This window comes from Lolium perenne, chromosome 4 (assembly GCF_019359855.2).
Source record: "Lolium perenne isolate Kyuss_39 chromosome 4, Kyuss_2.0, whole genome shotgun sequence".
In the NCBI taxonomy this organism is placed as follows: domain Eukaryota; kingdom Viridiplantae; phylum Streptophyta; class Magnoliopsida; order Poales; family Poaceae; genus Lolium; species Lolium perenne.
This window is the reverse complement of record NC_067247.2, coordinates 85,808,243-85,821,730: the sequence shown is the minus strand read 5'-3', so window position 1 is coordinate 85,821,730 and position 13,488 is coordinate 85,808,243.

Genomic DNA, 13,488 nt, shown 5'->3' with positions numbered 1-13,488 from the left:
ATGCATGCTAATGGGAATGTTATTAGTATGAATGCTTTGAACACCATTGTTGCTAATGCTATGGAAAATTCTAAGCTTGGGGAGGTCGGTTTTGATGAAAATGATCTCTTTAGTCCTCCGGGTATTGAGGAGAAAGTTTATGTTGATTATGATATGCCTCCCATATATGATGATTATAATGATAGTGGTCTTTTGGTGCCGCCTACTATGGAGAGTAAATTTTATTGTGATTATACTATGCCTCCTACACTTGATGAGAATAATAATGATAGCTACTTTGTTGAATTTGCTCCCACTACAACTAATAAAATTGATTATGCTTATGTGGAGAGTAATGATACTTTTATGCATGTGAATAAGAATGCTTTATGTGATACTTATATTGTTGAGTTTGTTCATGATGCCTCTGAAAGTTATTATGAGAGAGGAAAATATGGTTGTAGAAATTTTCATGTTACTAAAACACCTCTCTATATGCTGAAATTTTTGAAGTTACACTGGTTTTATCTTCCTATGCTTGTTACTTTGCTCTTCATGAACTTGTTTATTTACAAGATTCCTATGCATAGGAAGCATGTTAGACTTAAATGTGTTTTGAATTTGCTTCTTGATGCTCTCTTTTGCTTCAACTCTTATTTCTTGGGAGTGCATCATTAAAACTGCTGAGCCCATCTTAATGGCTATAAAGAAAGAACTTCTTGGGAGATAACCCATGTGTTTATTTTACTACAGTACTTTTTTTTATATTTGTGTCTTGGAAGTTGTTACTACTGTAGCAACCTCTCCTTATCTTATTTTATTGCATTGTTGTGCCAAGTTAAGTCTTTGATAGTAGGGTTGATACTAGATTTGGATTACTGCGCAGAAACATATTTCTGTCTGTCACGAATTTGGGCAGGGTTCTCTGTAGGTAACTCAGAAAAATCTGCCAATTTACGTGCGTGATCCTCAGATATGTACGCAACTTTCATTCAATTTGAGCATTTTCATCTGAGCAAGTCCAGTGCCTCTAAAAAATTCGTCTTTACGGACTGTTCTGTTTTGACAGATTCTGCCTTTTATTTCGCATTGCCTCTTTTGCTGTGTTGGATGGATTTCTTTGTTCCATTGACTTCCAGTAGCTTTGTGCAATGTCCAGAAGTGTTAATAATGATTGTGTCACCTCTGAACATGTGAAATTTTTGATTATGCACTAACCCTCTAATGAGTTTGTTTTGAGTTTGGTGTGGAGGAAGTTTTCAAGGGTCAAGAGATGAGGATGATATACTATGATCAAGAAGAGTGAAAAGTCTAAGCTTGGGGATGCCCCCGTGGTTCATCGCTGCATATTTCAAGAAGACTCAAGCATCTAAGCTTGGGGATGCCCAAGGCATCCCCTTCTTCATCGACAACTTATCAGGTTTCTTCTCTTGAAACTATATTTTTATTCGGTCACATCTTATGTACTTTACTTGGAGCGTCTGTGTGCTTTTATTTTCGTTTTGTTATTTTCATTCTCTGAATAAATGCTTGTGTGGGAGAGAGACACGCTCCGCTGGTTCATATGAACACATGTGTTCTTAGCTTTTAATGTTCATGGCAAAGGTTGAAACTGCTTCGTTAATTGTTATATGGTTGGAAACAGAAAATGCTACCTGTGGTAATTGGTATAATGTCTTGAATAATTTGATACTTGGCAATTGTTGTGCTCATATAGATCATGTTTAAGCTCTTGCATCATGTACTTTGCACCTATTAATGAAGAACTACATAGAGCTTGTTAAAATTTGGTTTGCATGATTGGTCTCTCTAAGTCTAGATATTTTCTGGTTAAGTTGTTTGAACAACAAGGAAGACGATGTAAAGTCTTATAATGCTTACAATATGTTCATATGTGAGTCTTGCTGTACCATTTTATACTTGAGTTTGCTTCAAACAACTTTGCTAGCCTAGCCTTGTATTGAGAGGAATTCTTCTCGTGCATCCAAATCCTTGAGCCAAAAACTATGCCATTTGTGTCCACCATACCTACCTACTACATGGTATTTCCTGCCATTCCAAGCAAATACTTCATGTGCTACCTTCAAACAATTCAAAAGCTATTATCTCTTATTTGTGTCAATGTTTTATAGCTCATGAGGAAGTATGTGGTGTTTTATCTTTCGATCTTGTCATTTACTTCTGACAGACTTTCACAATGGACTAGTGGCTTCATCCTCTTATCCAATAATTTTGCAAAAAGAGCTGGCAATGGGGTTCCCAGCCCCAATTAATTAACTTGTATTAATAATTCTCTTCACATGTTTTGCTCTGATTCATCAGTAAGCAACTTAATTTTGCAAATCGACACTCCTCCATGGTATGTGAATGTTGGAAGGCACCCGAGGATTCGGTTAGCCATGGATTGTGTAAGCAAAAGGTTTGGAGGAGTGTCATCCATAAATAATGAAACTAAAATACATGTGTAAACAAAAGAGAAGAGGGATGATCTACCTTGCTGGTAGAGATAACGTCCTTCATGGGAGCCGCTCTTGAAAGTCTGGTTGACGAGGTAGTTAGAGTACCCGCTACCATTCGTTGACAACAACAAACACCTCTCAAAACTTTACTTTTATGCTCTCTATATGATTTCAAAACTTGAAAATCTCTAGCACATGATTTAGTCCCTGCTTCCCTCTGCGAAGGGCCTATCTTCTACTTTATTGTTGAGTCAGTTTACCCACTTCTTTCTATCTCAGAAGCAAACACTTGTGTCAATTGTGCATTGATTCTTACATGTTTACCTATTGCACTTGTTATATTGCTTTATGTTGACAATTATCCATGAGATATACATGTTACAAGTTGAAATCAACCGCTGAAACTTAATCATCCTTTGTGTTGCTTCAATACCTTCTACTTTGAATCTATTGCTTTATGAGTTAACTCTTATGCAAGACTTATTGATGCTTGTCTTGAAAGTACTATTCATGAAAAGTCTTTGCTATATGATTCAGTTGTTTAGACATTATCTTTACTATCACTTCATTCATCTCATATGCTTTACAATAATGTTGATCAAGATTATGTTGGTAGCATGTCACTTAAGAAATTATCATTGTTATCATTTACCTACTCGAGGGCGAGTAGGAACTAAGCTTGGGGATGCTTGATACGTCTCAAACGTATCTATAATTTCTTATGTTCCATGCTACTTTTATGATGATACACACATGTTTTATACACACTTTATGTCATATTTATGCATTTTCTGGAACTAACCTATTGACGAGATGCTGAAGGGCCAGTTGCTGTTTTCTGCTGTTTTTGGTTTCAGAAATCCTAGTAAGGAAATATTCTCGGAATCGGACGAAATCAATGCCTAGCATCTTAGAATTCCACGAAGATTCCAGAACACCCGAGAGTCACCAGAGGAGAGCCATATGGGGCTGGCGCGGCCAGGCTAGGGCCCGCGCCACCCTGTTGTGTGGCGGCTCCGTACCCCCTCCGACTCCGCCTCTTCGCCTATTTAAAGGTCCCTGACCTAAATCTTCGAGACGGAAAAGCCACGGTACGAGAAACCTTCCAGAACCGCCGCCATCGCGAAGCCAAGATCTGGGGGACAGGAGTCTCTGTTCCGGCACGCCGCCGGGACGGGGAAGTGCCCCCGGAAGGCATCTCCATCAACACCACCGCCATCTTCATCACCGCTGCTGTCTCCCATGAGGAGGGAGTAGTTCTCCATCGAGGCTAAGGGCTGTACCGGTAGCTATGTGGTTAATCTCTCTCTCATGTACCCCAATACAATGATCTTATGAATTGCCTTGCATAATTGAGATCCATATGATGAGCATTGTATCACTATTAGTCTATGTGCTACTCTTGTGATGTTATTAAAGGATTCTATTCCTGCTTCACGGTGTAATTGTGACAGTGTGTGCATCGTGTAGTACTTGGCGTAGGTTATGATCATAATCTCTTGTAGGTTATGGAGTTAATTATTACTATGATAGTATTGATGTGATTTATTCCCCCTTCATAGTGTAAAGGTGACGGTGTGTATGCTATGTTAGTTCTCGGTCTAAATTGCAATGATCTATTATGCTCTAAAGGTTACTTAAATATGATCACCGAATGTTGTGGCGCTTGTTAACTCCGGCTTGAGGGAGCTCTTGTAGCCCTACACAATGAATGGTATTTGTTATCAAACAAGAGTATGTGTAGCACAAGTGAGGAGAAGTTATTTATTTATTATGTGATCAATGTTGAGAGTGTCCACTAGTGAAAGTAGGATCCCTAGGCCTTGTTTCCAATACTGCAAACACCGCTTACTTACTGTTCTACTGCATGTTTACTCGCTGCCATATTTTATTCAGATTGCTATTACCACTCATACACATCCATACTACTTGCATTTTACTATCTCTTCGCCGAACTAGTGCACCTATACATCTGACAAGTGTATTAGGTGTGTTGGGGACACAAGAGACTTCTTGCATCGTGATTGAAGGGTTGCTTGAGAGGGATATCTTTGACCTCTTCCTCCCTGAGTTCGATAAACCTTGGGTGATCCACTTAAGGGAAACTTGCTGCTGTTCTGCAAACCTCTGCTCTTGGAGGCCCAACACTGTCTACAAGAATAGAAGCACCCGTAGACATCAGTGAGTCATCCAACATAATCATCGAATCCTTATTTCGCAGTTGCAACATTTGTCTAAGTATTTTGATCTTCTAACTTTGCTTGCTTAGCTCGAAGCCCTCGAGGAAAAGGACCTCGGAACTCTGACCAGGGTTCCTCACGCCGGAACCACCGATCATGAGGCCGCCTCCGACGCAGAAGCTCCTGAGGCTCCGGCTCCCGCAAAGCGCAAGAGGGCCGCGCCTGCCGGCCCCGCCGCTAAACATGCCCGCTTCAATGCCCATTACTCCGGAAGTGGAGGTTCCGCCCAAGGACACTTCGTCCGCTCCACCAAATCCAAATGACGTCATCAACCTTGATGATCTTCCTGAGGAGCCAAACACTAAATCCGGCAAGGGCGAATTCGGCAAGGGCGCGTCCTCGTCTCATCCTCCGCCTGAACAGCCAGACGTCACCTCGACTGAAGCTCCGGCTCATGATGTTGACAAGAAATTACTTCTGAGTCGTGCAACTGGTACGCCACAGACGCACCCACAGTTTTTTCCAATTCTGCAAAAGGTCCCCTATCACAACGTCACGCGGAAATTTCCGATATGATGAACAAAGTGTGGGGGCCCGCGGAAACGGAGCAACAAGAGCTGAACGAACTCGAGAGCGGCCTCAAAGTCTTTTTTGAGAAGCACAAGGATGTGCGCCAGGTAACACCATCCCCCAAGCGTTGGTTTATACATTTTCCGGGTAATATGTGTGAGCCGATGCTTTCAACTATGTACCTTAGCGGAAATTTAAAATTTTCCCAGACTAAGGATTTTAACTTCGCGTCCAGCCTCCAGAATTTTGAATTTCCGGCTAACTCATACCTGCTTCTCAGAACACGCGGAAGCTGCACGAAGATCTGCGTGTCCTTGTGCTCGAGCAAAAGGTAGAGATTGAAGGGCTGCACAAAAGCTATGCGGAGAGCCATCAGGCTATTTTAGTCCTGGAGACCCGCGTCAAAAAACATGAAGGTAAGGATTCCGGATTGGCCCCAAGCTTCTCAACGCATTCCTGATTGTGGACGAGTATAATATATAACTGAGTTTGTTTTTGTACTTTCCGCCTTGCAGAAGAAATTGCTAGCCTCCCCTCCATCAAAGAAATCTCCGCCGACCTCGAAGTCGTGAAGACTGAGCGTGATTCCCTCCAAAAGTTCCTCAAGGAATCCGCAGAGAAGGAAACCAAAATGAAGAGAGAGCTCGAGGAGAAACACGCTCAGGATGTTTCTGATATGGCTAAGAAGCTCAAGAAGAGTAACCAACGAATCAAGACTTTGGCGGCAAAGAATAGGTCTTACGAGACGGAGGCGGAAAGCATCGACAAAATGATCTTCCGTAAGGGCTTCTCGCTGTACTCCGGCTTTCTCATATTTATTCTGCCTCTATCGCGGAAGAAACTAATCATATTGTTCCACAACATCTCTCGGATTCGAGTGGACCAAAGGGTCTACCCTTAGCAGGACGGAGGCCTATGAAGATGCGTGGAATTCCATTGATGATCTCTTCGAAGCCTGTCGTGGAATCGCCAAGTCTTTGAACCTGAAGAGAGCCGGAACCACACTCATCGATAGGATGACCAAGCTCATGCGGATGGTGCCGGAACTCATCAAGGACTAGCAAGCGTCTTCCGCCCGCGGGGTCGCCTCGCTCACCTTGGCAACGTGCAAAGCACATTTCCCTGCCATGGACTTCGCAAGCGTTGCGCGCGGAGTTCCGAAGGGCACCAACATCAAGCTCGCCCTCGCGGAAACCCAAGGGTATGACAGGTTGCTAGCCGAACGAGTTAATCACTCGTTCTGGTATAACAAGTATGATCTTCCCGAGGGGTTTTCTGATGCAGAGGAAGATGAGGAAGCTGAGGAAGGCTCCGGATCCAGCGCCAACCACGCGAGCGAAGATGACAGCGATGATTCTGGTGACGGCTCCGCGTATGTGGCTTCGGAGGAACAACAAGACCATGTCTCCGAGTGAAACCTGTCATAAAACAATGGAATTGCATCATTTTGACCCCGGAGTGGGTTTGTAATAAGACTTAAATATTTTTAAGTAGCTAGGGACGAAACAACTGCATGTGGACGGAAAACTTATCCTGCTATCCTTTATATGTTATGAATGCATGTTTCGTTCGTTGAAAAAGCAAGTGCTAGTTTCTAAATTTTCCGGCTGGCTCACTTGACCTTCCACGAGCCGGAAGACCTTTAGCCGGAAACGCTCGCCTGCGGCGACGAAGCCCAATGGCAGTCCGTCAATAATCGCGGAAACAAGCCCCCAGTTAAGGTGCCGGAAGTCTCTACTAGGAATCCATGAGTTCGCAACAAAAAACTTATCCACCAGAAAACTTAAGCTCACGTCCTAAGGGACGATTTTTGAAAATCACAACTTTCATATACGCCTAGGCGGAAAAATCTAGCTCTGCGGTTTTAGTCGAAAAACATACACGATCCAAAAATAAACACTAAAGGAGGTAAAAGACTCTAAGAGTGAACCATATGCTTTATTTCATTGATCATGTATCATAGATATTACAATGTATGTAATGCAGAATTTTCTAAGTGTGGAAAGGACGTAGCTATGCTATATTCCAGGGACGATCTGTTTCATCATATATGTCATCCGGATCCTCTCGCTTGCGTTTCCGGTACCAATTAGCAGGTCTATCCTTTAACTCCCGGAAATCGACAAGGTAGTACGATCCGTTGTGAAGCACTTTGCTGATGACGAAAGGTCCTTCCCATGGAGATTGCAACTTATGGTCTTTAAACTGGCGAAGGCGGAGAACCAAATCTCCTGTCATGAACGAGCGGTTCCGAACTCGACGACTATGGTAGCGTCGGAGTTTCTGCTGGTAAATGGCGGAGCGTTGATCGGCTAAATTCCGAGCTTCTTCGATCAGGTCCACAGATAGTTGTCGATCCTCGTCAGTAGTTTCTTCATTGTGACTCGTGGGGAATCCTGGATGATATCGGAGGGGAGCACGGCTTCGGATCCGTATACCAGGAAAAACGGAGTAAATCCGGTTGACCTGTTAGGGGTAGTTTGTAAACTCCACAGAACAGAGTCTAACTCATCAGCCCAAGCTCCGGTTGCGCATCGCAGTGGTTCTTCAAGGTGTGGTTTAATTCCGGATAGTATGATTCCATTGGCTCTTTCGACCTGACCGTTGGATTGTGGATGAGCCATAGATGCAAGGTCAAGCTGGATCCCTACGTCATTGCAGTAATCCTTCAATTCTCCTTGTGCGAAGTTCGTGCCATTGTCTGTGATTATGCTGTGTGGGATGCCGAATCTCGTCACGAGGCTGCAAACAAATTTCAGTGTCGTAGCACCGTCGGCTTTTCTCACTTTCTTTGCCTCGATCCACTTACTGAACTTGTCAATAGCGAACAGGAGGTACTCAAAACCGCCAGGAGATGATTTTTTTCAATTTTCCGACCATATCTAGCCCCCAGGGAGCCGGAGCATTTGGTTGAGTAGCAAAGTACTGACAACCTCGGAAAGTTTTTACCAGTTTATCAGCATCTTCTTTAGCTGTTAACCAGTAAAACCCTAGCCGGAAAGCTTTGGCAACGAGGGATCTGGGAGCAGCGTGATGCCCGCAATCCCCTGCGTGGATCTCTCTGAGAATTTCAATGCCATCTTGATTTGAGACGCATTTGAGAAACACCCCATTTGCACTTCTTTTGTAGAGCTGTCCATCAACAATTGTGTCGGATCTTGCTCGTCTAATGATCTGTCGTGCGAGGACCTCGTCCTCCGGCAACTTTCGATCGATGAGGTAATCCAGGAACGGTTGTGTCCAGGCCGGAATGATATCCATCACTTCCTTAGCTGGAGATACCGCCAGGTCTGGGTTTTCCGGGTTCGCGCCCTTCACCGAGGGTATCCGTAGATGCTCCAGGAAAATGGCAGGCGGAATTGGTTTCCTGCCGGATCCGAGCTTGGATAGCATGTCTGCCGCTGTGTTATCATCTCTCCTGACGTACTTGACTTCGTATCCGAGGAAGCATTTGGCGATCTCATCAACTTCGTCTCTGTAGGCCGCCATAACGGAGTTTCTGGCGTTCCAGGTTTCGGCTACTTGTTGTGCCACCAGGTCGGAATCTCCGCAGCATATGATGTGCTTAGCGATGCGCAATCCGTGTAGTAGAGCCTCATAAATATCGAAGGCAGACAATTCAATGCCCCATTTTTCTATACGCCATGTCGCATCGGAATTATTGATGATGGTTGACAAGGGAGCCTTGCTCACCACTGTCATGGTATGCTCTTGGAAGTAGTGTCTCAGCTTTCGGCTGCCTAGGAAAACTTCGTAGACTAGCTTCTGAAAGTGAGGGTATCGTTGCTTGGATTCCGTTAGGACTTCGCTTATGTAGTAAACTGGCCTCTGGACTCCGTGCTTGTATCCTTCTTCCTTTCGCTCCACCATGATAACTAAGCTTACAACCTTGTTGGTGGCCGCCAAGTAGAGGAACATAGGTTCTGACTCAGCTGGTGCCGCCAAAATAGGTGGGAAGGTGAGTAATTCTTTCAACCCCTGAAGTGTTGTGTCTGTTGCGTCATTCCAGACAAATTTTTCTGATTTCTTCAGGAACTTGTATAAAGGTAGCGCCTTCTCGCCAAGACGGATAACAAATCTACTTATTGCGGCGACGCAACCAGTTAATCGTTGCACATCTTTGAGACAAGTTGGCCTTTTGATGCACAAAATCACCTTGATCTTTTCCGGGTTAACTTCGATGCCTCTGTGAGACACAATGAAGCCAAGGAGTTTTCCGGCTGGCACGCCAAAGATGCACTGCAGCGGATTCAACATCATCTTGTACCGTCAGAGATTATCAAAGGTTTTCGTGAGGTCGCCGATCAAGTCGGATCCTTTCCGGGTCATGACCGTGATGTCGTCGACGTAGGCGTGCACATTCCGGCCAATTTGGTCCTTCAGGCATCGCTGCATCGTACGTTGGTAGGTGGCACCTGCATTTTTCAAACCAAAGGGCATGGTGACATAGAAGTAAGTGCCAAATGGTGTGATGAACGAGGTCACCTTTTGGTCAGACTTCTTCATCCAGATCTGGTGATACCCGGAATATGCGTCAAGAAAACACAGAAGTTTTGCCCCTGCCGTCGAATCAACGACTTGGTCAATGCGCGGCAATGGGAACGGATCCTTCGGACAATGCTTATTCAAGCCGGAGTAATCGATGCACATTCTTAGTATTTCAGAATTCTTTTTGGGTAAAAGGACGGGGTTTGCGACCCAATCAGTATGGATAAATTCTACTACAAAACCTGCCTCTAGTAACTTTGCTAATTCCATCCCTATGACGCGATGCTTCTTATATCCAAAGCGTCGCATAGCTTGCTTCATCAGTCTTGCTCCCGGATTTATGTTGAGGTAGTGCTCGGCGAGTTCCCTTGGTACTCCGGACATGTCAGAAGGTTGTCATGTGAAGATATCCATGTTAGCGCAGAGGAACTCGACGAGCGTGCTTTCCTACTTGGGGTGCATATCGGCTCCGACTGAAACCTGCTTGGAGCTGTCGCCTACCTTGAGGTCGATCTGCTTGGTTTCTATCGCGGCCTTGAACGAGTTCTTCTGTTCGGAGATCTGCTTCTTGGTGGTATGCATCTCTTTTGGATCCACCGCGGCTCTGTAGCCTTGCAGCTCCTCTCCAGATATGACAGATTCTGCAAAGGCGGCTTCGCCCTCCTCGCAGTCTTGCGCCTTTTTGTAGTCTCCAGATACGGCAATCATGCCGTTAGGAATCGAATCTTGAGCTTGTTGTAGATGTACCATGCCCTTGCGTGGAACTTGTGGTAGGTGGGCCTGCCAAAGATTACATGGTAGGAGATTTTGAATGGCACAACCTCAAACGTGATCATCTCTTCGCGGAAATTATTAACGTCGCCGAAGGCCACAGGAAGTTTGATGTTGCCGAGGGAGTTGGCCTTTTTACCCGGAACCACACCATGAAATTCAGTGGTGCTGTGTTTGAGCTGCTCCTTGGTAAGGTTCATCCTCTCCAGAGTCTCCAGGTACATGATGTTTAGGCTAGCTCCGCCATCCATAAGGCACTTGGAGAAGTCATACCCGTCTATGCGGGGACTTACAACCAGGGCGTAGCATTATTTTGGGATGATGGCCGGGTGATCCGCCCTGTCAAATGTGCAGGGTTTCTCCAACCACTTGACATACTGAGGTACGGCCGGAACCGTCGCATTGAGGATCCGGAGGGCCGATTTTTTGGCCCAGGCCGTTGGGGTTCTGAGGAAGGTGTGGTAAGCTCCGATACTCTTTCTTCCGAAGGGGTTGGATTTGTTAGCTGCGGAGCCCTCTTTGGGATCCGGCGAAGCGTCATCCTCGTCCATGGCCTCAGAACTGTCCTCTTCTTTGTCCTTGTTCTTGCCGTTGCCTCCTTTGCCGCATGGGTGGTGCTTCCGGGCTCGCTTGTATCCTGCTTCCGGGTCAGATTTGAGATCATTGACCCACTTGCAGTTGCGGTTGGTGTGAGTGGATTTGCCCGTAGCCGGATCTAAATGGGCCAGGCAGGGCATATCCCTGTACTCCTCGTAAGTTTGGGGGCGCGGGTTCCGGCAGCGGTGACCTCGTCAGCGCGTTGCTGGCCCCTGCCGGCTCCACCTCCGCGACCGCGGCCTGTTCCGCCTCCTTGACCTCCGCGTTGGAACGCCATGGCGACCATGTCGGATCCTCCGCTCTTCTGGTCCTCAGAGGGGTTTTTCCGCTGGTTGTTGTTGCTGCCGCCGTTGTCACAGTTCTTCTTTTGCTGATGTAGGGGTATAGATGTAGCTGCAAGTTCTCCGCATGCGTTGTCATCGGCGGCGGTGTGGTTGCTGGCGATGTTGATCATGTCATCCAAAATCAGCTTATTCTCGTTAACGAAGCAGGTAAGCTTATTCCGGAGTAGGCTTTCCCTCTGCAGTCCGCCTAAGAAGGCGTGCATAGCTGTGCGATTATCCATGTTCTCGCACTCATTCCTGGTTTGCAACCATCGGGTGAGGAAGTTCCTTGATGTTTCACCCTTCTTCTGGATACATGTCTGTAAGTCGCTTGTTGTGGCAGGCCTTTTGTAGGTGCCTCTGAAGTGCTTCTCGAAGCCGTTCTTCGGGTCAAACCAGCAAAAGATTGATATTTTCTCGAGGTCGCTGAGCCAGATCCGGGCTGGACCTACAAGGTACAACTAGAGCATGCGACAAGCTATGTTAGGGGTTCCTCCGGCGAAGGTTACTGCATTGTAGTAATCTTTGATCCAGGTATCCGGCCTTTCGCTGCCATCATAATGCTTCAAGTTTCTGGGTAGCTTGAGGTTCATCCTTGGCTTTGGTTCCTCTCGGATCATCCTGCCAAAGCACTTTGGGCCAATGTAGTCTGTTATGTACTCATTGAGGCGTTCCCGGGCATCGCGCGGGCCGTCGTCAGGGGTTTTTAAGCGGGAGCGAGATCTCCGTCCTCTGCCTCCGCCTCCACCTCCTCCACTTGGCGGTGGTAAGGGAGATCTGCAAGGGGGCCTGTAGGATTTTTTGCTTCCGCCCTCGGATTCCCGACGCTCTTCCCACGGCTGACTCCGGCTTCGGTGGCTATCTTCCGCTTGGTGACGGTCGCCTCCGTTGTTCTGACTCCTTCTGGGATCGGGCTCACGATCGTTGTTCCGGCTCCTTCTGGGCTCGGGCTCAGGATCGTTGTTCTGGCTCCGGCGGGGTTCCGGCGTACGCTCCCTGTTCCCGTTCCTCGGAGGTGGCACGTTGTCGCGGATGTTGATTCCACCAGGCCCATGAGGCCTAGTGTTTCCGACTGGACTACGGCGGCGAGGAGGTGGAGGACGCGGGTACCCGTTGGGCGGAGGTGACTGATGACGCGTAAAGCACACGCCCGTTGGGAACCCCAAGTGGAAGGTGTGATGCGTACAGCAGCAAGTTTCCCTCGGTAAGAAACCAAGGTTTATCGAACCAGTAGGAGTCAAGGGCCACGTGAAGGTCGTTGGTGACGGAGTGTAGTGCGGCGCAACACCAGGGATTCCGGCGCCAACGTGGAACCTGCACAACACAATCAAAATACTTTGCCCCAACGTAACAGTGAGGTTGTCAATCTCACTGGATTTCAGTAAACAAAGGATTAAATGTATAGTGTGGAAGATGATGTTTGTTTGCGAAGAACAGTAGAGAACAATGATTGCAGTAGATTGTATTCAGATGTAAAAGAATGGACCGGGGTCCACAGTTCACTAGTGGTGTCTCTCCCATAAGATAAATAGCATGTTGGGTGAACAAATTACAGTTGGGCAATTGACAAATAGAGATGCATACATATCATGATGATTACTATGAGATTTAATCAGGGCATTACGACAAAGTACATAGACCGCTATCCAGCATGCATCTATGATAAAAAGTCCACCTTCGGGTTAGCATCCGTACCCCTTCCAGTATTAAGTTGCAAACAACAGACAATTGCATTAAGTATGGTGCGTAATGTAATCAACACAAATATCCTTAGACAAAGCATTGATGTTTTATCCCTAGTGGCAACAACACATTAACAACCTTAGAACTTTCTGTCACTGTCCCAGATTCAATGGAGGCATGAACCCACTATCGAGCATAAATACTCCCTCTTGGAGCTACAAGTATCAACTTGGCCAGAGCCTCTACTAGCAACGGAGAGCATGCAAGAACATAAACAACATATATATGATAGATTGATAATCAACTTGACATAGTATTCAATATTTATCGGATCCCAACAAACACAACATGTAGCATTACAAATAGATGATCTTGATCATGATAGGCAGCTCACAAGATCTAACATGATAGCACAATGAGGAGAAGACAACCATCTAG